The following is a 25,994-nucleotide window of genomic DNA, read 5'->3' as shown; positions in this document are numbered from 1 at the left end:
TATTTGGATTCAGATAGATTTGTTTTTCTCAACTCCATATGCCTTATTAACTATAATGTCTTGAGTAAGTTTTACCTCTTTGAGCCTAAACTTCCTTATACAGTGGGAATAATATACCTTAATTAGATAAAATATGGTTTACTTCTAGAATTATTAATTATTTCCAACTATTTATAGAATTAGAAGTAGGATGTGTTAAAAACAATCTCATGGAGTGCTTGGTATGGGCTGGCCAAAAAGTTCGTTCGGGTTTTTCCGTAAGACATTACGAAAACCCGAACGAACTTTTTGGCCAACCCAATACCCAGTAGGTACTTAATTCATTAGAGTGCTTATTATTATGAAAGTCTATGTGACTTAAAGAGAGAGAAAAACTCAGGACAAAATGAGAGTTATTTCCCCTCAGGAAATTTGAAAAATTACTATCTTTTCTGAGGACTCAATTTGATGGGCAGAATACAGCCCTAATTACAGATCCTAATTATGACTTTAGCCTCAATTTACTGATAGATTTCATTTGTAGGAAAAGGAAAGTTTTCTCTTCTACTTCTCAGAGATATTCCTGAGGGCACTCTTCTATACGTTTATGATATGCATATTGAAAAGAACTCACATGTTTGGTCTTAAGTAACTACTTTCAAAATTACTCGGATATGATTTTCTTCCTAAGGTTTTCAAGAAATGTAAATTTGAGGCAAGGCCATTTTATCTATCAGGGAGTATAAAATCAGTACCTAGAATGTTTCAAGGAACCACAAAAAATAATCTGGAAAAATTATTGGCTCTGGAATACTAAAGCTACAAAATAGAATTTTATAAGTATTTAACTACATGTCTTAAAAAAGTAAAGAAAAAAAAATGGAGGTAATTCAGCCTATTTCCATAATGGATTTGAGTTAACTTTTAACTTAGTTAAAAGGTAGGGGTATGTTAAGTGCATTAAAGTAAGGCTAAAAGGACGTAAACCATGTCATTAGAAAACCTCAACAAGGGTACAACTGCGCATCAAATTTAGTTCTGAGTTTCTTGGGTGACAAGCCAAAATGAGAAACATGGTGATTTTTAGCCTCTTTTCTTCTAAGAAAAGAAACAACACTAGTTAATCAGAAGAGACACACTTTTTTGCGGGCCTCTCACTGTTGTAGCCTCTCCCGTTGCGGAGCACAGGCTGCGGACGCGCAGGCTCAGCGGCCATGGCTCACGGGCCTAGCTGCCCCGCGGCATGTGGGATCTTCCCGGACCGGGGCACGAACCCGTGTCCCCTGCATCGGCAGGAGGACTCTCAACCACTGCGCCACCAGGGAAGCCCGAGACACACTTTTAAAAAGGTTAAAGGCAAAGATGAATTTATAGAGATCTTTATATAAGGAATATTGAAATACATAACAAAAAGTGCCAAGATGTTTTCCATGGAGCCCATCTCTTTTCTATTGACTCCAGTAAAAAATAAAAAGTATTATATTAAAGCATAGTGAATGAAGACAATGTAACAAAAAGGAGTTATAATATGATTAGGATAGTTAAATTTCCAGTCATATAATCTGATAAAAATAGAGAACATGGAAGATTTAGAAAGCTGAGTAGACTATTACTCTTAAATATCAATGGTTACTTTTCCAGTCTTCTCAGACATACTATATAAAGAGGAACTTGAGGAAACTGAACTATATATGGTCCCTGGGTAGTGCCCGAAACACAAGTATTATGCATTCTTTATTGACAAATTATCCACATGCTAAACGGCAGTTATGCAAGTGACAAAAGTATCACCGCCTTGAAAATGAAATAAGCCCATTTGTATTTTGGCTCAAAGGGAGTGTAACCCTCACCTCCCTTCTACAGGTTAGGCAGCAGCAATAACTGCAGAAAAAAAACAATTTTTTTTCAAGAAGCAACTTTGAGCGTAAACGCTCAAATGAGATGAAAACAAAACCAATATAGTAAAAAAGAGTCAGTAAAACGAAAGTAGGTGCCCTTCCAAATTTCCTCCTCTTCTTCCACCTCCACATTCCCCTTTAGTTAAATCTGATTCCCTCAAGCACTAGCACTCAAGATAATTATTAAATAGACAAAATTAGTATTTCTATTTTGTTTTATTAATTAAGATTATTGCCCATTTCACAGGCAACAGAATCCATTATTAGTCCTCACAGCTAAATCCAGGACCTCCCACTGGGATCTGGCAGATTACAGATTTTACAGTATAATATAAAAAACAATTGTGGAAGATGTATACCTATTCTAACTGTTTCTACTCTCTTTAAACTCAAGTGTATTTTGTAATTTCAAAAAGGAAAAATGGTTCCACACTAGATTTTCTTTTGTTTTGCTTTTACTTTAGAATAGCAAAAGCACAAAATTTCATCTATTCTAGGAATTAAATAGGCTTGTGTGGGCTGGTCTGGAAAGTGAATTATGTTTGGGAGCACTGTCACTTTTGGAAAGTGAACCGTGAGTCCAAATAGACATTTTTGAAATGAACTTTGGGGAAATAACTACCTGCATAAATTGGAGTCCACCACTGCCTTTTCTCATTCATAACTTTGCTTGCTCATTCACTTAGGAAACATTAACAGATGCCGACTATGTTTCAGACACTGTGCTAAGCACTAGATGCAGGTGGTTCCCTCACCACCAATACACTCATTAAGGAACTCACTGTAGTGGGTTGGGTTGCATAAAAATAATTATTCACAGTATGTTTAAAACATCATGGAAGCAGATAAGATGAAATGATTAATTCTTCCTGCACAGAATTAGGTAAGTCTTCCAAAGGAAGTTCCACTTGAAGTGAACCACCAATAATCAAGAGGGGCTTTCCAGGCAGAGGGCATTCCAGGAGAATGAAACCCAGGAGCAAGAAATCAGAAGTATGAAGAGTGAGAAGCCTTTGTGTAGGAAGACAAAACTAAAAATGAAGGGCTTTGAAGAGCTTTTAGTTGCTATACTAAAGCGTTTAAAGTTATTTTTATAGATCTTTGGGATGTATCAAAGGTTTTAGAACAAGGGACTTATACAATTAGATCTGCACTTTATAAAGATTAATTGTGGCAATGCCACAGTAGAATGGAGATGCTGCTTAAAAGCACACATGTACATAGTAACCTCTGAAAACTGAACACTCTTTGAGTCTTCATCACAATAATCCCTCCACTTCCAAATGTGCTTTTACTTAGCTGCTGAAACCATCATAATCTTGTAAAGTTTGAGTTCATATAGCAAAGACAGATGGGTTACCATTGCAAGACTCAATATGAAGTTCCAACTCTGCACATGAAGAGCATTAACTTCATGACTAAGTTGCCTATTTGCGACTTTAATTTTAAATACCTTTCTCCATCTGGGAGAAATATTAATCCTTTAACCACAAGTTTAAGTGTAAACAGGCATCTTTTTATTTTAAATCTCTTCTGCTTTTTTCCTCAGTAAAGTGTGATCAAGATAGAATGGATACCTCAGGTTCTCATTATCATCAAGCTTCTCCACACTCATGTATGACCAATTGGGTGGCTGTCCTTCCTTACAGGGCTCCAAGCTGGGGCTCTATCCACCTCCCCCATCTTATCTTTCCAAGGCATTCGGCTTTACCAAACATTGAAACAAGGCAGAAAGAAGGAATCAGCATTACATAAGCTCAACTCATGGGAAAAGAACTCTTCAACACTGGCCAGAAAAAACACAGGAGAATAAGCACAGGTAACAAAGACGGTCCTACAGCACTGCAAACGCTAAGAACAGTAACCAAATGCATGGCCTCGACTTTGCAGTGGCACCACCTACTTTCAGCCTTGAGAAACCAACCTGGACACTGACAGAGCCAGAGAGAAAACACACGTCAATGGGCCAATAGGTCACAGCAAAACTATTCAGGGCACTGTTGGTAAACAACAACTAGGCTTTGACCAAGACAGCAAAATAAACAGACTCAAACTACTCAGTACCACCTGCTGCACATTCCTTGCCCTTCCTGCCCCACCACACCCCTGCTTCCCTAAACCCACACCCTCACCCTAGAGAGCCCAAGATCACACAGTAAATAAAACCATAAGGATGAAAGTTTTCAGAGCTTTGGCCATTGCTATCCTGAGCAAAACCTGAAAGGATTTCACTGAAAATTTCAGTCCAGAACACTTCCTTCCCACTTTTACACTTAAATCTATACTCTTATCTGGAAGGGTACATTGCTATTTGTTCTGCAGTGATTATTTTTCTTGAGAACGCAATTCTTCCCCACTTACTCAAGTCTTTATTTTCAAAATTGTTCAGATTCACTGTATATACAGCCCAGAAGAACATAACTGAGAAACCATCCTCCTCTCAAAACCAAGCCCCTGAGATTAAGTAATAAAACCAAATAACACAGTTGAAAGCCAAGGACAGACTGAGTTTCAACAGCCTTTCACATGTAGAAAGGATTACAGATTCTCCTTCCTTTTATCACTCTAGTTGTGTATTCCTTACATACACCTCAAACTAAATTCCAGATCTGAAAAAGTTCACAAGTTTTCCCTTATTCCCACTTAAAGGTCTTCCACCAAGAACATACCTCCTCTGAATGGAAGGAGGATTTTATTTATTTTAAGGTTTTGTCAATATCTCAGTCCTCCAAGATGTCTAAGGTGAATTCTCTGACAACTCAGTAATGGCTCTAAAGAGAACAGATTTCTCGACTTGCTACCTGAAGGTCAGGCACTCAGGGAAGACAAAAAGGGGAATTGTATCATTGGGCTCTCTTAGAGGTTGAACTATCCCCAGAGAAGAGGAAGTATTAAGAAATTTAAAAGGGAGAGTGAGATCTTAACAAGTCTAACGTGGGCTTTATATTTGTTTTCTGGCTTTTTCTAATATACTAATTCTGTGTGTTTTATGTTTTATGATGCCTAGCTTAATACCAACATCCATTCTTGCCCTTAAGGGTTGGTTTTGAGTTCTAATTAGAATCAGGGGACAGCTTGTTTGTATTTAATCTGTCTGTCCATCTTCTCAGTAATTGAGTAAAGCTCTTACCTCTACTGTTAAGTATTGCTGGGTTTCAATTGATTTGTCCTACTTAGCAGACACAGCAACACATATTGTTTTGCTTATGGATAAGCAGACACTTTACAACTTTTATATTTCAAATACCCAGCATGATTTATTTTTTTCCTCATTTTAGAAAGAGGTGAAATAATAATGTCTTGCTACGTTTAAAAAATAAAAGAGTAATTTAATATAAACTATGAGGAATGCAGAAATAGCTTGGAAATGATATTTTAAATGAATTAATATATGCATAGACTACAAGGGAGTCTGGGCTCCCTATTACTAGCTGGTATTGAAAACCTAACATCTCTAAGGAATCCAGAGTAATATTCTCCCCCTTTCTACTTGGGGACTTGTACAATAAACATTTTTAAAATGAGAAGTATTTTTTAAATTAGAACATATTACATATTTATCTTCAAAAGAGGTTGGATACCTCCTCGAAAAGTTACTCTTTAAAAAATCTAAACAAATCTTTTGGGTGGCTTAAAATTCACCAAAGATTCCCTAACGCTTTGTTTACAATGAAAGTGCTGTTATTAAAACATACCTCTGTATGCCTGTTATCTAGGAAACTCTTATAATACTGATATAAGACACCAGCAGAAACAAGCAGCGGGGAAAGGGAGGATAGATACTAAGGGAAGTGTACTGCACAGAGTTTTCAATCCCCTCTATTTTTAAGCCTAGAAGCGCGAACCACCAGCTTGCGTTGTTTTTATCCATTTAAAAATAATAAAGGAGCATTGTTTCCCATCATCTACACACGCGCGTATGCACACACACACACACACACAAACACACACACACTGCACCAGCACGGGATTCCTGCGATCCCCCCTCGCCCCCTGCAGCCCCCGCCCCTGTCGCAGGCAGCTGTGCCCGCAGCCCCCACGCGCAGGCGAGGCCGCGTCCCAGCCTCCCGCGGTGGCGCCGGAGCACACCCCCCACACACACACCCCACGGCGTCACCTACCCTCCTCGGAGCGCACGACAGACGGGGGACGGCGACTGCTCCGAAGAGAAAGGCCCCCAGGACAAGCCGGGGGAAAAAAGGAAAAGAAAAAAGGGGGAGAGCAGCCTCCTTACTTCCCACAATAAGGGGAAGTGTTGTGCCCCATGCACTTGGTAGCTCCGCAGCTGTAGTGTTGGAAGAAATACGCGGCGGCAGAAGGAGCTGCGGCTGGGGTGGAAATTGTGGGTGTTTTCCCCCCAGCCGCCTGTGCCTCGATCCTCCCCGGTCCCCGCTGCAGCCTTGACAGCTCCCCTGGCCTTCGAGACCCTCCGAAGCCCCGCCGGTTTCCACCCGGAGCTGGACTGAGTTGCCACATGCACTTGAGAAGTCCTAGCAGTTGCGCAAAGAAGAGTCCCAGAAGTTAGAAAGAGTGACTGTGTGTGAATGTGTAAATGTACAGTACAAGAGGCTGGAACAACTGAGCCGGGCCAACCCTCAGACGCAGCCCTGGGTTTCAGATTTCATTTGGCAACTGGCAGCTTCAGAAGATTCGAGCCGCACTACTGGGGAGGCCGGGAGGAGCCCTGTCCTCGCCCAGCGCCTCACTGCTCGTTTATCTCAGAGCCTGAGTGACTGTCGGGCGCCTGGCTCCCCAACGGCCAGGCAGAACCCTGCCTCGGTCTCCCCGCAGCTGGCATCACTCGTTTTATTTCGTTTTATTTCATGTACATCATAGACACACATTGATCACAGATCTGGGGCTGTGGGTGTGGAAAGGAATGGAGAAACCATGTCTCCTGCCCCCTAGAAACTCTGCATTTCTTTGACCACCCCCCCCCCCCACACACACACACAAGGTTTTACTTGCTTCCCTCAGCCATTTATGTAAAATCTTATTTCTCCAATCAGAATTACCTGGGTCATTAAACCTGTATTCCTAGAAATGTTTATTTAGATGGATGCCCTTTAGTTAGATCTTTAGAGGAATTCGAAGCATAATTACTTCCTTATCATGGTTTAAGAGCTCTCAAAATTACACAGTATGAAAGAAAGAGGACAGAGTAGTAAACATTTTGCTGATGCAGCCCCCCTCTCCTCCCACTACCAAAAATGTCAATTTCAAATCTAGATATTACAGTACTGGTTACCTAGAATGCCAACTCAATTATTCAAAAAATTTTATAAAGGTCTCTGCTTTAGATTATTTAAAAATCATTACTAGATTTCTTTAAGACACAAAATAAGAGTATTCTCACTAGGGATCTCCAGGGATATGGATGAGCACACATTCAAACTTAGCAACACCAAAAATAAAACTCTGTGTGGGGCTTCCCTGATGGCGCAGTGGTTGAGAGTCCGCCTGCCGATGCAGGGCACACGCCTGCCGATGCAGGGGACACGGGTTTATGCCCCGGTCCGGGAAGATCCTACATGCCTCGGAGCGGCTGGGCCCGTGAGCCACGGCCGCTGAGCCTGCGCGTCTGGAGCCTGTGCTCCGCAACAGGAGAGGCCACAAGAGTGAGGGGCCCGCGTACCGCAAAAAAAAAAAAAAAAGTCTGTGTGGACACATGTTTTTTTTTTCTCTTTTATCCTTCTTTCTCTGGTTTCTTGGAGTCTTTCTTTCTGGTGATCTGCCCCATCCAGGCCTGACGTCCCACTAGAAAATTGATTTTCTGGCGGAAGAATTCTCAGCCATTTAACGAATCAAATTAAGTTCTGCAGGGAAAAAAATTTGGGGGGCATTTCCTTTATAAAATGTGTATGGAATTCCTAACCAGAAGCAATGTAGCTTATTTTCTAATTGGTAAGAACAAATGTCCTTCATCAACTCATGTGGTTTTACATGTTCTACCTGCACCCTGGCAGGTAAAATGCCAATGGGCAGTTTTAGATGAAAGCTGGAAAACAATGAAATTAACCAAAATGAAATCTGCACACACTTGATGGACTCAGGAGCATCAGAAAGAGAAGTGTCAATAGGTATGATTCAAGATTCTGACTTTTAAAAAAGACAAGGAACCTATCATGTCGGTAATCTATTTCAGGCTCTAACAATTATTACCGCAAGCAATTTAGACTCAGGACAATACAAAATTGAACTCAAGGTAGTTGCTGGATAGTCCCTAATCCAAAAGGTTAAGGCATGCCTCTGTGACACACCCTTTCATCCAAGATCTTTCCCTTCACATCTCTTGACTTCTGTCTCCACCCTTTCCACCTGACATCACTTCACTGAAGTGTATGATGTGTGTGATTATCTTAAACTAGATAGTACAACTGAAGGATAGGAAGATTGTCACTTGAGGATTAAGCAGTGGGGGGGGTATATCTACCAAAGCCCCCTCTTCCCCTCCCACTTCTCTGCTGTAAAAGAAGGGCCACTGTATTTGTTTCCTAGAAGCTCCTTAGGAATTTAGCAAAGATCTTTGTTACCAGAGAGTATAAACAAACTAGAAAATGCTTGGTTGTTCACAGGACTCATACTATGTTACTTTTCTCTTATTTGTGGATTAATTGAGACTAGGAGACATCCCTTATACAGACCGTAGCAACTTAAATAAATTTGTAAAGAGGAGACTTGAAAGATTCTAACCAGCGGAGGATGCTAATGTGACTGATACAGACTCCAGGGAGTGTGATGTCTGTCTTTCAATTCCCAGGGTCTCTGGTGAGAACTTGCCCAGGGCATCACTTAAAGCTGAATTTTACCAGTCAACTCAATTCTCAGTTAAAGGCATGTTTCAGATGTACTCTACAAAACCCACAGATGCTTCAAGGGTAAGGGCTAAGTTTCTAGAATTCCTAAATCATAGACATCCTCAGAAGGAGAGTCTATGAAAGGTCAGTATAAAAGGCAAGCAAGATTTGAAGGGCCTTAACAAGGAGATTTACAAGGAGGATGTGTAATACTTCCAAGACCAGAGGGATTTCAGGGACCTAGAAGAGAAATAGAAGGAGATAGAGGAGAAGTGGGTGGAAGGGGAGAGAGAGGAAGAGGAGAGAAAGCTGATAATGGCCTTACTATACTTGGGCAAGTTGTTTGAGTATCAGTATTGCCAGAGTCGAGGGCAGAAAAGCGTCCATAGACAAAGCCCCTTGGACACTTTCTGTCTTGCTACTTTGGTTAGAATTTAGTTGGAGAAACCTCAGCAAGAATGTGTACAATCACTTTGTCTAATATTTCAAGTATATGGGTCAAATGGTACTATTAAACAAGTATGGATTAAGAATGTGTTTTAGTGCAATTTACTAATTTAAAAAGTGTAAAGTTTTCCACCAGATTCCTCGCCAGATTCTTTGAAGACCTTAGCATAGAGTAATGTATTGTCATGTTACCCACTTGTCCATTAATATCGGATACTGGGGCTCTTTAATTATGTTTTCTTTGGGGAAAACATAAATTCCTAAGAGGGCAAAAAACACAGTAACAAAACTGAATAGTCAAAAATTGCCAAAATCCTAACATTTCCTTCGGGTTCTCACCAACAATGCAGAATTTGTGTGGGTACTGGAATATGCCAAGATCTGATTTCAGAATTAAGATAGAAGGCTGTGCTTTGATGCATGTCTGTTTCAAAACGTCTGTCTTTGGTTTTTCTTTTTATTTCCTGGTGGAAGTTTTAAATTTTTTAGAAAGTCCAGTTTTGTCTTAGCTAAATAAAGTAGAGAGAGATTCAGGGAGTTTTGTGCCTACCACCTCCCAACACTTTGGATCACATGATTCAGAAAAAGGGGTAGCACTACTACTATTAAAATGTTGGGGCCAAAATATCCAACTGAATCCCTGTGAGAGAGAATAAAGTCGAGAAAGTGCAAAAGAGAGAACAGCTCCTGTGGAGGTGGATTCTTCCTGCCTCTATAATTCCATCATAGGTCTGCTGTCAGTCAAGGGCCTTAAAAATGAAACACAAGTATGTTATGTGCCTGTTTAGATCCTGAATGGAGTATAATATCAACCACCTCTATATACTCTTACTGAACTGATATATTTTTGGTGGCAGCCAGTGTCATACTCCATCGTCCCCTAGACCTTCAGATTAGATGGTACACACAAGAAAAATACATGATTAAATTTAGTTTTAAAATAGTGTTTGTTGTTTTTTGTCTAATTACAAAATTAATATATGTTCAACTCATGAAATTGGGACACTATAAAAAAGCATAAAAGGAGAAATTAAAAATTGCCATGATCTCACTATACAGAGATAAGTATTGCTAACATTTTGAGTATATCTAATTGTTTCTTCACCTCTGTATGTGTGTGTGTCTTAAATAATGGTTTGGCTCATATTACTAACCAAAGCAAGGTCCTCTTTGCCTGGGCTGCAAATTCAAACCTCAATTTCCAATTAAAATGGTTTTCTTTGTTTAGAGTTACACTGCAGAGTTTACTGGATTCTGTTAAAGAACTAAACTCTCCCTTCCAAGATATGCAGATTCCTCTCAGTCAGCTCCCAGAAAAATCTCCTGCTTTATACTTTCAGTGGCCATTTCTAAATCTCTCCCTTAGTAGTCTAGAGTTTCCTTGAGCTTGTTGACTCAAAATTTCTCTAAGATAGTCTTTGTGTTCCTGTCACTCACATCCCAGCTCTCTTTTCTCTACTCATCGATGAGTACAAGCGTGCACACATTCACACCCCCTACACACACACCATATACATTCACATCCCACATGCATATCCATAGAGTAAAACATTCCTCCAGACATGAAACTTCCCACTTGTGGACTCAGCTCTCAATATCAAAAAACTGGCATGGGAACTTAAAAGTCTAATTCCATTTGAGTATCTGAGTAATAGCAAGATGGGCTTATTTTCAATATACTTGCCTTTTTGTAGGTTTCAAGCTCATTCTCATGTTGGAATCTTCCCACTAAGTCTATGTTCTTTAGAAAATTAAACACAGCCATTGAGATAAAACAACCTGCTCCTAAGAATTATTTACTTGTAGACTATGTGTGACTTAAAAATGGTTTCCATTTTTAAGCAGATAGAAAGTAAATTATCAGTAGGGTCTTTACATTTGTCTAATTGCAGTGTCGTATATGCCAAGTCTTATCATTTTTCTAGGGTACCCTCATTCCATCCTATTTTCATCATATTCCAAGTGCTTCCTCATTTCATTTTATATTCATCATATTTCAAGCACTTTAAATAATTGATGTACTTTTGTGCCTCCTTTTCCATATTTTCTTCCCCTTGGCATTGCCTGCTTTATCTAGTTTCAGATAATTTAAAACTTAAAAAGAACCTTTATAGCTCATTATGGATTCTTGTCCCAATTATAGGAAATATACAGTCTGGATACAAAGTTGAGCTATTAAGACTTCTACTGACCTCGGATACTAAGTGCAATTGATTCCATGCTTGAGTAAATGTTATTTCCCTGGTTTGGGCTGTTAATTAGAGACTTGGGGCTCAGCATTACTTTAAGTCACTTAAAACCAATGAGGTTATCAAGCAGAATAAAATATTTTCTTGTTATAGAGTGCAGACATAACCATCAACTTTTTAAACTATCTTCCATGAAAACTAAATGAGAAAGTGTCAATGAATCAAAATAATTCATTCAAACACATTACTAATGATAATAGTAATGATAATGATTATAATTGTAAAGTTATAGGAATATCCCTTAGAGTTTTTCAAGTGTCTTCCTATATGTGATATCTTTTCACTGCAGCAGCCCTATGAAAAATCCGTTATTGCTTACACTTTACAGAAGAGAGAACAGAGAGAAACGTACATGCCTTGCTCAGGATCACATAAGCTAATGAAGGTTGGAGATAAGACTTGAATTCAGGCCATTTGAGTACAAACTGTGGATTCTTTTCATTCATGTGTCAGTAGCAACATCTCCCTATGCAAAAGACGGCACAATTTCTCTTTCACATATCACTTATACTGGTCAAGTGCTTGACGATAATTGTTATCATTACATTATGCTGTGAGAAGGAAAAATTGTCATCTTCCTAACAGACCAATTTTAAATCCTGTTTTAGGTATTAATTTTAGTGTCCTTTCCTACTAAACCTTTTATTCAAGTTTTCCAAAAATGGCAAAATTAACTGCTCTCCCTCTTTCTCTCTTGGCTCACCATTTGTCAGAGGTGCTAATGAACAATGAATTGGCCACAAACCAGGCAGAAATATCAGGAAGAACAGCAAGGAGTTTAGATAATCCATGAACTTGAAAATTAGTTCCTAAGAAATGAGTGTTGGTTTTTAGATCTTGAGGTGAAACTGAAAAAAATTTGAAATTAGAATTTTGCTTCTTAAGACATAGAAAAGATAGAGGTTGATTATATAAGGAATAGAGTTGAGGATAACGAGTTCCTCCATATTTGAAAATTTACCAAACATAAACTTCCTGGGAAATCAATAAAAAATAACGTGATTTTTGAAAGATTTTCAAAATAATATTCCAAGAAGACAATAACCATAGGGCAGTTCAAGATGTGGGCTATGAAGTAGACAAAACAAAACAAAACCCCCCCACACACACACAAAAAACAAACAAATAACAAAACCACATAGGACTAAAAAATTATTATCATCTCCTTTTCTTTTATCAAATTTCTCAACTTTTTTCAAAGTTTAGAAAAGGTAGCAAGAAAGCTTTTTGAAGGCTTATTTTGCAAAAGCGGAGAGGTTATAGGCTGCGAGTAAAGAATGAATTGAGTTGAGGCTGTGGAGAACAAGTGTAGTTTCTAAATGCTGAGCAGTCTGTCTGTCCCAGATAACTTCAGGGGAAGACATTCTGTCCGGTGTGTTTTGCTCAAGAATGGACAGACCAGTGAAAGAGACTTCTAAATGGCTCTTGTGGGGAAAAGTTCCAATGAGATAGAAATTGAAGCACCAAGGCTGCCACCCAAGACACCAATGCATTTTCAAGGAAGAAAGATGCTTTTGGATGAACATCAGATGAGCCCATTCTAATGTCTTCTTAATCAAGCTTGGAGAAAATGATTCCAAGTTCCTAAAGCAAAGGGATTTCAAATACAAACAAACAAAAGACAGAAAATGAGATCACCCTTTGGGGAGCCCAATAAAATAATTTTAAGATCCACTTAGAGAAAGCCTCTCCTATGTGGGCTGGGGGCTGAGGGTGCTCAGCATCTGTGGAAGCAATCAGCAGCAACAGTATGATCAAACCCAGCCATGCCTTCCAGGTCCAATAATATCAATAACTCCCAAGGAGAGGACATAAGGTGCTCCATATGCTGTGAGGGGTAGGTGGGAGGCTTAGGGGGATGAGGATTTCCATTGATCCTGCTGAGCAGAGACTCAAAACCTGAAGTCTAAAGCCTAGACTTCAACCAGTATGTAAACATTCACTACCAATGTAAATTTTACCCATATCCCCACCTAAGTCCCTTTAAACTGCTGTGGATACTCAAGTACTAACACAAAGAATTAGAAGTGCAGTGTAGTTAAGCCCAATACTGGTAATTTTATGAAGAAAAATAATATTGGGAGAAATGAGCAAATTCAAGGAAATACCTAGTTGCTATGTACATGAGTGGTTCCTTCATATGGGTGAAAGCCTTAAACACCTCCCAAATGCGAGGCCTGTACAGAATGCAAAGTCAATTCAGATATTTGTGGCTTCCTGAAGTTCACCATATAATCACTGAGAATGAGTGAACTAAGAAGGTTTAGAGTAAATTTTCCCTTTTCCTCTTAGTTAATGTAGAAACGATGCTCTCATACAGACATTTATTCTTGGCTCAGATCAAGCGTCTGAAAGTTGCTGGCATCATCTTTACAGGCAAACAAAAGGCTTACTCTTCCTATGGTAATGTTATATCATTATTTTAGACAGATGCTAACCTCCACTTTAACCAGTATATAAAGACATCTTGACATACTTTATATTTTTGCTCATTTGTTCTTTAAATTCTCAATGCATTGCTGTATAGAAGACAATGAATGTAATGTGAAGATTGTCTAGGTACTTACCAGGCGGGTTTTTCTTAGCATGCATTGCACAAAATTTCTGGTTTCGAATTGACAATAATAGAAAAAACACTCACTATTTATACATAAATGACAGAAATTTAGGACAGTATCAAATCCTTGAAAATCCGTTTACAAACATTAAAATATTTTCTGGCTTGAACACTACACGAGGAAAGCCTAAAACAACAACAAATTCCTTTTATCTTAATTGTTAGGTTTAATCATTTATCAAATTCTAAAGTGATATACATTTGGGTTGAAGTTTCCCATACTTATTTAAACCAAAACTTGACAAAATTTAGAGAAACGTAATCTGTAGAATTAAAAGTGTTTCAAAAGTTACATTTTTCCCCCCGTCTCTCTTTTCCTTTTGGAGGATCACTGTAAAAATGTCCATTTCTTTAGGCTTTTTATAAAATTAATATTATAAAACAAACGTTTAAGATTAAGCTACTTGCCATGTGTAAAATGACTTATTAATTCCTCATGATGTGAGTTTTAAAAAATAGAATCAAATGGTTATTTTAAATAATTCATACATTTTTCACACAAAGTTTATATTAATTTAAAATTTTCTAGACTAAGGATTTATGTTAATTTTCAATGAAAAGAAGATTAGAGCAATGTTGATCTTTAATTTTATTAATGAAAAAGGCAAATTTAGAACTAAAATGTGTGTCTAAGTTTAGCCATTTCTACATACAGTTCCTTTTAATAGATTATCACATTCACAGTTTATTTTGCAAGAAAAATAATTTCTAAACATAAAGTCCAATAGTCCAAAAATTCAGTACTCTTTTGTGGATACGGTATTAATTGACCGAGGTTATACACATGGTAACATTTTAATTATTGCTTATGTTTCTGAAATACTATATAATTTTGTATAATATATGTGGATAAACCTATTAATAATAACAACTTTGCATTTGTACTTTATTACGGTAAGATTAGTGACCTTATGATTGCATTTTTATTTAATAGCTGCAGGAATCCCCCCGGAAAATTGCTGTTTCTGGAGAGAAGCACACTGTGCTCAAATGTAAATAGTCCAAGAACACACAGCTTTGTAATAACCTAGGACACCATGACAAATTTATGTGATAAATAATAATTGTAATAAATAATAATAAATATAATAAAAACAGCTAATGAGCTTTAAGAAGTCAACCTATGGATATTTATCAGTAATCTGTGTGGTTTTTGAGAAGTCAAGAGGCTTTAAAATTTTTAAATGAAGTATTTACTTAAAAGGCTGAAATAAGAAGATAAGTTATCTACATTGAGTGATGTTTACTAGCATAATTGGTCATTCTTGAACACAATAAAGTCAAGATTTCTTTACCTATATAAAGAGCCTTTTAATTATTCATTACATAAAGTCTCAATGTTCACAGAATTAGGGACAAAGAATAAATATGCAGCTTCATTCTTCCTTTAGCTAATATTTTGTTCCAATTACAAATACAAATATATAAAATAGAGCTTTGTGATAAGTTAAAAGAAAAACATTCTCATAGAAAGAGCAAGTAGATGCCAGATGTGTTGATATCTATGTAGTAACCCACTCTCCTTTTTCCCAACTTTCTGTTCAGATTGACATCCCAAGGAGAAGATTTCCAATACCAATGGCCCTATCCTCAGGAGGGAAGGAAAGGGAAGGACAAAAATACAGCAGCTTTGTCTGAGAACTAAAACATCATAGGCTCAAACAAAAATTCACTAATATTTCTTCTTTGTATGTAGAAGTTATGACTAATAAAATGTGAATTACTGCTGAGATCATACAGCTTTGTGTCATTATTCCTTTCATTAATCAATAGGATACTAAAAATACAACTACATTTATGTAAGGAGACTTTTAAATATTTTGGTGTTTATAGAGTCCCCAGTTGTTGAGAAAAGACTGGGGACCTTTGCCTTACAATGTCCCCTCTTTTTTAGTGTTACCATTGTTCTTTGAAGGTGGAAGAGTTGTGCAGAGAGGGATAATGTACATTGATGGTAACTACTCTTCTCAAATAGCATGCACAGCATTAATTCATTACACAATCACTACAGAACAGGCAGGGCCACAGGTGTATCTAGAGTCCACAGTCTTAATATCCTGCTACTACAGTTTTACCAGCAGGGACGCAAGAGAAATGTGCACAATAGATTCCTTATGAAAATTATTGAGCTGGTTTCAAAATAGCTTAATTATTATTGCTACCTTTAATGGAACTCATTAAAATGGCTGTCATGAGTCTATTGAGATGGTTCCACTATAATTCAATTTTAATTAACTTGATCATTATTTTTAACAATGCAAATAAACAGGCTGTGCTACAACCTTATCTTAACCTTGGATCTTTCAGCATAGAATTTAGAGATTTAAACCTTTTTCTTTCCTTTTTTTAAATTGTTATGATACTGAACAAATTATATTATTAAAATCAACTAATTCCTATTACCATCAATTAGTCTTACATTAGGAAATTTCAATATATTTATGTTTGAAGAAGATTTCAACTGCGCTCCTACCTGACAACTAGCTTTATATCACAGGACACAAGGGCTCTGGCATGAACAGTGCATATACTGATGTTTGTATATTATAAGTACAGAAGTTCAAACACTTTATAATATGCTCATGGACCTGTCAGGCATTTAAGATCTTTTGGAGGTAATGAGCATTGTTTAAAAATGAAAGTGCTCAAATCTCATAATTCAATGTACAATGCCACCTAGACTACTATTAATAATATGAGTCTATGAGATCTGGAAAACTATGCATACCAGAATCTGCTTGGGTGTTTTACCCAATGGAATTGTAAAGGGCAGAGCCAAGAGCCTGGAATAAGATACTGCAAAAATGTCATCAATGCTAAGTGACTTCCTAGAAACTCCCAACAGGAAGCTGACCCACCTATTCTACAAGAACCATGGATTCTCCCTGGAGAACCTTATTTTTCGTTAGTCTTTGGCACCAGTTTCTTCAACAGTCTATTTGTCACTTGCTGGCTGACCTCCTGCCACTATATATATAATGTTCTAGTAATGGATTCACGTCTTGTTTGGTCCTTGTTAACTGGCATTCTCCCAGAGATTTACTTGTGAGATGTCACCACCTGTCCTCCCATTCATCCCATAGGTGTGTCCTCTTCAGCTGGAAATCATTAGTGTCATGATGGTACCTCACAGAACATAAAATGTGAACATAAAATTAATTATTACATATGAACCAAAAAGTACAGTGCCTGACACAGGGAACACATTTAACAAATAAGGGCTCTTTTTATTCCTACCCTTCAGACTTGGTCATCTTCCAGTGAGCCTCTGCTATCTTAACCCACAGAAAACATCCATCTTATTCATTCCCCCAAAGCTCTCTGAGATCTTGACCTTCATGACTCCTGAAGATGTGACATTACAGAACCAAGGCAGCCATTTGTGGCAAATGCTGGAAAACACAAAGATTTCAGACACAAAAATCAGGAAGATGTTCTTTGTAAAGCTGACAAATTGAGTTAGGTATCACTTATATCTAATCTTACAAAAAAACCATGATGCTGTCCAACTTTCCAATTAGGTAGTTCCTAATATATATACAACCAACTTATGCAGAACTTTTTAATTTAAATAGCTGTCTAGCCAAATGGCTAACTGAATTTCCCATTCTATCCTTGGAATTCCTTTACTTTCTTTTTTTATCTTTTCTCCACCACTTATCTCTGTTTTACACACCAGCCCAAAATAACCCAGAGTAGGTTTCAGAGCCAGGGGAAGGATTGCTGAGGATAAAGAGGAAACAAGATGGCAGTTCTGTGTCCTATCTCTTCTCCTTCTTGAGCCTCTCTCAGAGCCTTCCCAGATTCATGTTGGAATGTCCATCCTAACTTCCGAGATAAAACGTTTAGGATGGCTTTCCTCATAATAACTGATTCTATCTTCTCTCTTAAATGAAGGTAAGTCTTAATTCAGCCTGTCATGTGCCTAAATGCTGGTGTGAGTGACGGGAGAGGATACAATCCCAACCCAATTGTCTAACTTCAGAGGTGGGTCCCACTGATGTAGGACTTGAGCACAGGTTCTTTCCTGAGAACAAGAGTGAGAGGACAAGAACTAGACCTGAAAATGTGATTTTTCCTTGCCTGTTTTCCATTTTTGCTAAAAAACAGAAACAACAACTTATCTACTAACTTCAGAGACAAAGGATAAAGGCCAAAGTTGTAGAGACTTTGTTGTGTAACAGTCCACAGGGAAGAAGAGAAATCCTTGCTGAAAGGAAAGTCTTCTGGTAGCTACAGAGAAGAAGAAAAGATCAAGAGAGTGCAGGAAAGAAGGTAGGAAGCAAGCCCGAAATGGAGCAGTATCCTGGGTGATTTTGGCATGGCCCCAGGTTACTCCAAATACTCCTCTGCCCAGCTCACAGCTGGAAGAGTCCTCAGTTCAACTACTTAGTAGTCAGAGGAATAGGATGATGGCAAGCAATCTACCCTGGTGCCCTCTTACAGCAGCAGGTAATGTATTCCTAATAACTTTGATTGAACTTATGCTACATTTTTTCTTATAAATATTATTCACATGGTAGATAGGTCATGGAACATTTCTGTGGGTTGGAATTACACTTATATGATGATATACTACCTCTGAAATACTAACCAATGCATTTTTGTTTCTAGTATTCCCTTCTTCCCTTTGCCTTCAATCTATCAGTTCATTTGTCTCAGGCAAGGGATAGCACAGGGAAAACAAATGAAAACAGCAGCAACCAAAAAATAGATTAAAATCCCATGACTTAGGGTCATGGTAAGACTAGTATAAATAGGCAGCAGACCTGGTGAGAATACTTTTTTTTTTTCAGGTTTGTTTATCTTTTTTTTTTTTAACATCTTTATTGGAGTATAATTGCTTTACAATGGTATGTTAGTTTCAGCTTCACAACAAAATGAATCAGTTATATATATACATATATTCCCATATCTCTTCCCGCTTGCGTCTCCCTCCCTCCCACCCTCCCTATCCCACCCCTCCAGGCGGTCACAAAGCACCGAGCTGATCTCCCTGTGCTATGTGGCTGCTTCCCACTAGCTAACTACCTTACTTTTGGTAGTGTATATATGTCCATGCCTCTTTATCGCTTTGTCACCGTTTACCCTTCCCCCTCCCCATAGCCTCAAGTCCATTCTCTAGTAAGTCTGTGTCTTTATTCCTGTTTCACCCCTAGGTTTTTCATGACATTTTTTTTAATTCCATATATATGTGTTAGCATATGGTATTTGTCTCTCTCTTTCTGACTTACTTCACTCTGTATGACAGACTCTAGGTCTATCCACCTCATTACAAATAGCTCAATTTCGTCTCTTTTTATGGCTGAGTAATATTCCATTGTATATATGTGCCACATCTTCTTTATCCATTCATCCGATGATGGACACTTAGGTTGTTTCCATCTCTGGGCTATTGTAAATAGAGCTGCAATGAACATTTTGGTACATGACTCTTTTTGAATTATGGTTTTCTCAGGGTATATGCCCAGTAGTGGGATTGCTGGGTCATATGGTAGTTCTATTTGTAGCTTTTTAAGGAACCTCCATACTGTTCTCCACAGTGGCTGTATCAATTTACATTCCCACCAACAGTGTAAGAGGGTTCCCTTTTCTCCACACCCTCTCCAGCATTTATTGTTTCTAGATTTTTTGATGATGGCCATTCTGACTGGTGTGAGATGATATCTCATTGTAGTTTTGATTTGCATTTCTCTAATGATTAGTGATGTTGAGCATTCTTTCATGTGTTTGTTGGCACTCTGTATATCTTCTTTGGAGAAATGTCTATTTAGGTCTTCTGCCCATTTTTGGATTGGGTTGTTTGCTTTTTTGTTATTAAGCTGCATGAGCTGCTTATAAATTTTGGAGATTAATCCTTTGTCCGTTGCTTCATTTGCAAATATTTTCTCCCATTCGGAGGGTTGTCTTTTGGTCTTCTTTATGGTTTCCTTTGCTGCGCAAAAGCTTTTAAGTTTCATTAGGTCCCATTTGTTTACTTTTGTTTTTATTTCCATTTCTCTAGGAGGTGGGTCAAAAAGGACCTTGCTGTGATTTATGTCATAGAGTGTTCTGCCTATGTTTTCCTCTAAGAGTTTGATAGTTTCTGGCCTTACATTTAGGTCTTTAATCCATTTTGAGCTTATTTTTGTGTATGGTGTTAGGGAGTGATCTAATCTCATACTTTTACATGTAGCTGTCCAGTTTTCCCAGCACCACTTATTGAATAGGCTGTCCTTTCTCCACTGTACATTTCTGCCTCCTTTGTCAAAGATAAGGTGACCATATGTGCGTGGGTTTATCTCTGGGCTTTCTATCCTGTTCCATTGATCTGTCTTTCTGTTTTTGTGCCAGTACCATACCGTCTTGATAACTGTAGCTTTGTAGTATAGTCTGAAGTCTGGGAGCCTGATTCCTCCAGTTCCTTCTTTCGTTCTCAAGATTGCTTTGGCTATTCGGAGTCTTTTGTGTTTCCATACAAATTGCAAAATTTTTTGTTCTAGTTCTGTGAAAAATGCCAGTGGTAGTTTGATAGGGATTGCATTGAATCTATAGATTGCTTTGGGTAGTAGAGTCATTTTCACAATGTTGATTCTTCCAATCCAAGAACATGGTAGATCTCTCCATCTATTTGTGTCATCTTTAATTTCTTTCATCAGTGTCTTATAATTTTCTGCATACAGATCTTTTGTCTCCTTAGGTAGGTTTATTCCTAGATATTTTATTCTTTTTGTTGCAATGGTAAATGGGAGTGTTTTCTTGATTTCACTTTCAGATTTTTCATCATTAGTATATAGGAATGCCAGAGATTTCTGTGCATTAATTTTGTATCCTGCCACTTTACCAAATTCATTGATTAGCTCTAGTAGTTTTCTGGTAGCATCTTTAGGGTGCTCTATGTATAGGATCATGTCATCTGCAAACAGTGACAGCTTTACTTCTTCTTTTCCGATTTGGATTCCTTTTATTTCCTTTTCTTCTCTGATTGCTGTGGCTAAAACTTCCAAAACTATGTTGAATAAGAGTGGTGAGAGTGGGCAACCTTGTCTTGTTCCTGATCTTAGTGGAAATGCTTTCAGTTTTTCACCATTGAGGATGATGTTTGCTGTGGGCTTGTCATATATGGCCTTTATTATGTTGAGGAAAGTTCCCTCTATGCCTACTTTCTGGAGAGTTTTTATCATAAATGGGTGTTGAATTTTGTCAAAAGCTTTCTCTGCATCTATTGAGATGATCATATGGTTTTTCTCCTTCAGTTTGCTAATGTGGTTTATCACATTGATAGATTTGCGTATATTGAAGAATCCTTGCATTCCTGGAATAAACCCCACTTGATCATGGTGTATGATCCTTTTAATGTGCTGTTGGATTCTGTTTGCTAGTATTTTGTTGAGGATTTTTGCATCTATGTTCATCAGTGATATTGGCCTGTAGTTTTCTTTCTTTGTGACATCCTTGTCTGGTTTTGGTATCAAGGTGATGGTGGCCTCGTAGAAGGAGTTTGGGAGTGTTCCTCCCTCTGCTATATTTTGGAAGAGTTTGAGAAGGATAGGTGTTAGCTCTTCTCTAAATGTTTGATAGAATTCGCCTGTGAAGCCATCTGGTCCTGGGCTTTTCTTTGTTGGAAGATTTTTAATCACAGTTTCAATTTCAGTGCTTGTGATTGGTCTGTTCATATTTTCTATTTCTTCCTGATTCAGTCTTGGCAGGTTGTGCATTTCTAAGAATTTGTCCATTTCTTCCAGATTGTCCATTTTGTTGGCATAGAGTTGCTTGTAGTAATCTCTCATGATCTCTTTTATTTCTGCAGTGTCAGTTGTTACCTCTCCTTTTTCATTTCTAATTCTATTGATTTGAGTCTTCTCCCTTTTTTTCTTGATGAGTCTGGCTAGTGGTTTATCTATTTTGTTTATCTTCTCAAAGAACCAGCTTTTAGTTTTATTGATCTTTGCTATTGTTTCCTTCATTTCTTTTTCATTTATTTCTGATCTGATATTTACGATTTGTTTCCTTCTGCTAGCTTTGGGGTTTTTTTGTTCTTCTTTCTCTAATTGCTTGAGGTGCAAGGTTAGGTTGTTTATTCGAGATGTTTCCTGCTTCTTAAGGTGGGCTTGTATTGCTATAAACTTCCCCCTTAGAACTGATTTTGCTGCATCCCACAGGTTTTGGGTCGTTGTGTCTCCATTGTCATTTGTTTCTAAGTATTTTTTGATTTCCTCTTTGATTTCTTCAGTAATCACTTCATTATTAAGTAGTGTATTGTTTAGCCTCCATGTGTTTGTATTTTTTACAGATCTTTTCCTGTAATTGATATCTAGTCTCATGGCGTTGTGGTCAGAAAAGATACTTGATACAATTTCAATTTTCTTAAATTTACCAAGGCTTGATTTGTGACCCAAGATATGATCTATCCTGGAGAATGTTCCATGAGCACTTGAGAAAAATGTGTATTCTGTTGTTTTTGGATGGAATGTCCTATAAATATCAATTAACTCCATCTTGTTTAATGTATCATTTAAAGCTTGTGTTTCCTTATTTATTTTCATTTTGGATGATCTTTCCATTGGTGAAAGTGGGGTGTTAAAGTCCCCTACTATGAATGTGTTACTGTCGATTTCCCCTTTTATGGTTGTCAGTATTTGCCTTATGTATTGAGGTGCACCTATGTTGGGTGCATAAATATTTACAATTGTTATATCTTCCTCTTGGATCGATCCCTTGATCATTATGTAGTGTCCTTCTTTGTCTCTTCTAATAGTCTTTGTTTTAAAGTCTATTTTGTCTGATATGAGAATTGCTACTCCAGCTTTCTTTTGGTTTCCATTTGCATGAAATACCTTTTTCCATCCCCTTACTTTCAGTCTGTATGTGTCTCTAGGTCTGAAGTGGGTCTCTTGTAGACAGCAAATATATGGGTCTTGTTTTTGTATCCATTCAGCCAATCTGTGTCTTTTGGTGGGAGCATTTAGTCCATTTACATTTAAGGTAATTATTGATATGTGTGTTCCTATTCCCATTTTCTTAATTGTTTTGGGTTCGTTATTGTAGGTCCTTTCCTTCTTTTGTGTTTCTTGCCTAGAGAAGTTCCTTTAGCAGTTGTTGTAGAGCTGGTTTGGTGGTGCTGAACTCTCTCAGCTTTTGCTTGTCTGTAAAGGTTTTAATTTCTCCATCAAATCTGAATGAGATCCTTGCTGGGTAGAGTAATCTTGGTTGCAGGTTTTTCTCCTTCAACACTTTCAATATGTCCTGCCACTCCCTTCTGGCTTGCAGAGTTTCTGCTGAAAGATCAGCTGTTAACCTTATGGGGATTCCCTTGTGTGTTATTTGTTGTTTTTCCCTTGCTGCTTTTAATATGTTTTCTTTGTATTTAATTTTTGACAGTTTGATTAATATGTGTCTTGGCGTATTTCTCCTTGGATTTATCCTGTATGGGACTCTCTGTGCTTCCTGGACTTGATTAACTATTTCCTTTCCCATATTAGGGAAGTTTTCAACTATAATCTCTTCAAATATTTTCTCAGTCCCTTTCTTTTTCTCTTCTTCTTCTGGAACCCCTATAATTCAAATGTTGGTGCGTTTAATGTTGTCCCAGAGGTCTCTGAGACTGTCCTCAGTTCTTTTCATTCTTTTTTCTTTATTCTGTTCTGCAGTAGTTATTTCCACTATTTTATCTTCCAGGTCACTTATCCGTTCTTCTGCCTCAGTTATTCTGCTATTGATCCCATCTAGAGTACTTTTAATTTCATTTATTGTGTTGTTCATCGTTGCTTGTTTCATCTTTAGTTCTTCTAGGTCCTTGTTAACTGATTCTTGCAATTTGTCCATTCTATTGTCCATTCTATCTCCAAGATTTTGGATCAACCTTACTATCATTATTCTGAATTCTTTTTCAGGTAGACTGCCTATTTCCTCTTCATTTGTTAGGTCTGGTGGGTTTTTATCTTGCTCCTTCATCTGCTGTGTGTTTTTCTGTCTTTTCATTTTGCTTATCTTACTGTGTTTGGGGTCTCCTTTTTTGCAGGCTGAAGGTTCGTAGTTCCTGTTGTTTTTTGTGTCTGTCCCCAGTGGCTAAGGTTGGTTCAGTGGGCTGTGTATGCTTCCTGGTGGAGGGTACTAGTGCCTGTGTTCTGGTGGATGAGGCTGGATCTTGTCTTTCTGGTGGGCAGGTCCACGTCTGGTGGTGTGTTTTGGGGTGTCTGTAGACTTATTATGATTTTGGGCAGCCTCTCTGCTAATGGATGGGGTTGTGTTCCTGTCTTGCTAGTTGTTTGGCATAGGATGTCCAGCAGTGTAGCTTGCTGGTCGTTGAGTGAAGCTGGGTGCTGGCGTTGAGATGGAGATCTCTCGGAGATTTTTGCTGTTTGATATTATGTGCAGCTGGGAGGCCTCTTGTGGACCAGTGTCCTGAAGTTGGCTCTCCCACCTCAGAGACACAGCACTGACTCCTGGCTGCAGCACCAAGAGCCTTTCATCCACAGGGCTCCTTAATTTGGGATGATTCGTTGTCTATTCAGGTATTCCACAGATGCAGGGTATATCAAGTTGATTGTGGAGCTTTAATCCGCTGCTCCTGAGGCTGCTGGGAGAGATTTCCCTTTCTCTTCTTTGTTCTCACAGTTCCCAGGGGCTCAGCTTTGGATTTGGCCCCGCCTGTGCGTGTAGGTCGCCGGAGGGCGTCTGTTCTTTGCTCAGACAGGACGGGGTTAAAGGAGCCGCTGATTCGGAGGCTCTGGCTCACCCAGGCCGGGGGGTAGGGAGGGTCACGGAGTGCGGGGCGGGCCTGCAGCGGCAGAGGCCGGCGTGACGCCGCAGCCTGAGGCGCGCCGACCACTCTCCGGGGGAGCCGTCCCTAGATCCCGGGACCCGGCAGTGGCGGGCTGCACAGGCTCCCCGGAAGGGCGTGTGGCTAGTGACCTGTGTTCGCACACAGGCCTCCTGGCTGCGGCAGCAGCGGCCCTAGCGTCCCATGTCCGCCCCTGGGCTCCGCACTCTTAGCCGCGGCTCGCGCCCGTCCCTGGAGCTCTCTCAAGCAGTGTTCTTAATCCCCTCTCCTCGTGCACCAGGAAACAAAGAGGGACGTAAAAGTCTCTTGCCTCTTCGGCAGGTCCAGACCCCTCCCCGGACTCTCTCCCGGCCAGACGCGGTGCACCAACGCCCTGCAGGCTGTGTTCACGCCGCCAACCTCAGTCCTCTCCCGGCGCTCCGACAAAAGCCGGAGCCTCAGCTCCCAGTCCCGCCCGCCCCGGCGGGCGAGCAGACAAGCCTCTAGGCTGGTGAGTGCCGGTCGGCCCGATCCTCTGCGCTGGAATCTGTCCGCTTTGCCCTCCGCACCCCTGTTGCTGTGCTCTCCTCCGCGGTTCCCAAGCTCCCCCACTCCGCCTCCCGAAGTCTCCACCCGCGAAGGGGCTTCCTAGTGTGTGGACACTTTTCCTCCTTCACCGCTCTCTCCCGCTGGTGCAGGACCCGTCCCTATCCTTTTGTCTCTGTTTAGCTTTTTCTTTTGCCCTAACCAGGTACGTGGGGGGTTCCTTGCCTTTTGGGAGGTCTGAGGTCTTCTGCCAGCGTTCAGTAGGTGCTCCGTAGGAGTTGTTCCACGCGTAGATGTATTTCTGGTGTATCTGTGGAGAGGAAGGTGACCTCCGCGTCTTACTCTTCCGCCATCTTCTATATTCTTCGAGAATACATTTTGATTTAGAGATCACTGCTTAACTCTTGTCTAGAAATAGTTTCCCAATGTGGAGAAATAGAGCAGATGAAGGAGATGTGGTGAGAGGGTGAGAGACAAAGGAATGAGACATAGAGCAACCCACAGACTTGGGCAAAGACGTTCTCCGGAGACCTCCCATCACGCACTAAAATGATCACATCTGCTACTCCCATCTGGGAGTTGTATGGGAACTGAGGCCATAGATGGTCCAGTTTCTACCCCAGTGAACAAAGTATATTGTGCATTCAGAGAAGCTATGCTAATCTCTCCCTTTGATAGCCCATCAGCCTCTATCCTTTCAGCAGAAAAACTGACCACCTC

The 25,994-nt window shown here is 39.2% G+C and overlaps 1 protein-coding gene across 5 annotated transcripts in view; it reads right to left on the bottom strand.

The window, feature by feature from the left end:
- ARHGAP24 (Rho GTPase activating protein 24) overlaps positions 1–25,994 on the bottom strand; it is a 783,348-nt gene that overhangs the window by 508,252 nt on the left and 249,102 nt on the right. For 3 of the 5 annotated variants that reach the window (XM_082838944.1, XM_082838941.1, XM_082838942.1), the window contains one exon: positions 17,225–17,379. The exons of the other annotated variants lie outside the window; for them this stretch is intronic. The gene's annotated coding sequence lies outside the window, so the exon portion shown is untranslated. The remainder of the gene's footprint in view (positions 1–17,224; positions 17,380–25,994) is intronic. 5 annotated transcript variants of the gene reach the window in all.

Source organism: Leucopleurus acutus, assembly GCF_964270905.1.
Source record: "Leucopleurus acutus genome assembly, chromosome: 4".
Classification (NCBI taxonomy): Eukaryota; Metazoa; Chordata; class Mammalia; order Artiodactyla; family Delphinidae; genus Leucopleurus; species Leucopleurus acutus.
The sequence above is the reverse complement of the archived record's forward strand: the minus strand, read 5'-3'. Positions and strand labels throughout refer to the sequence as shown.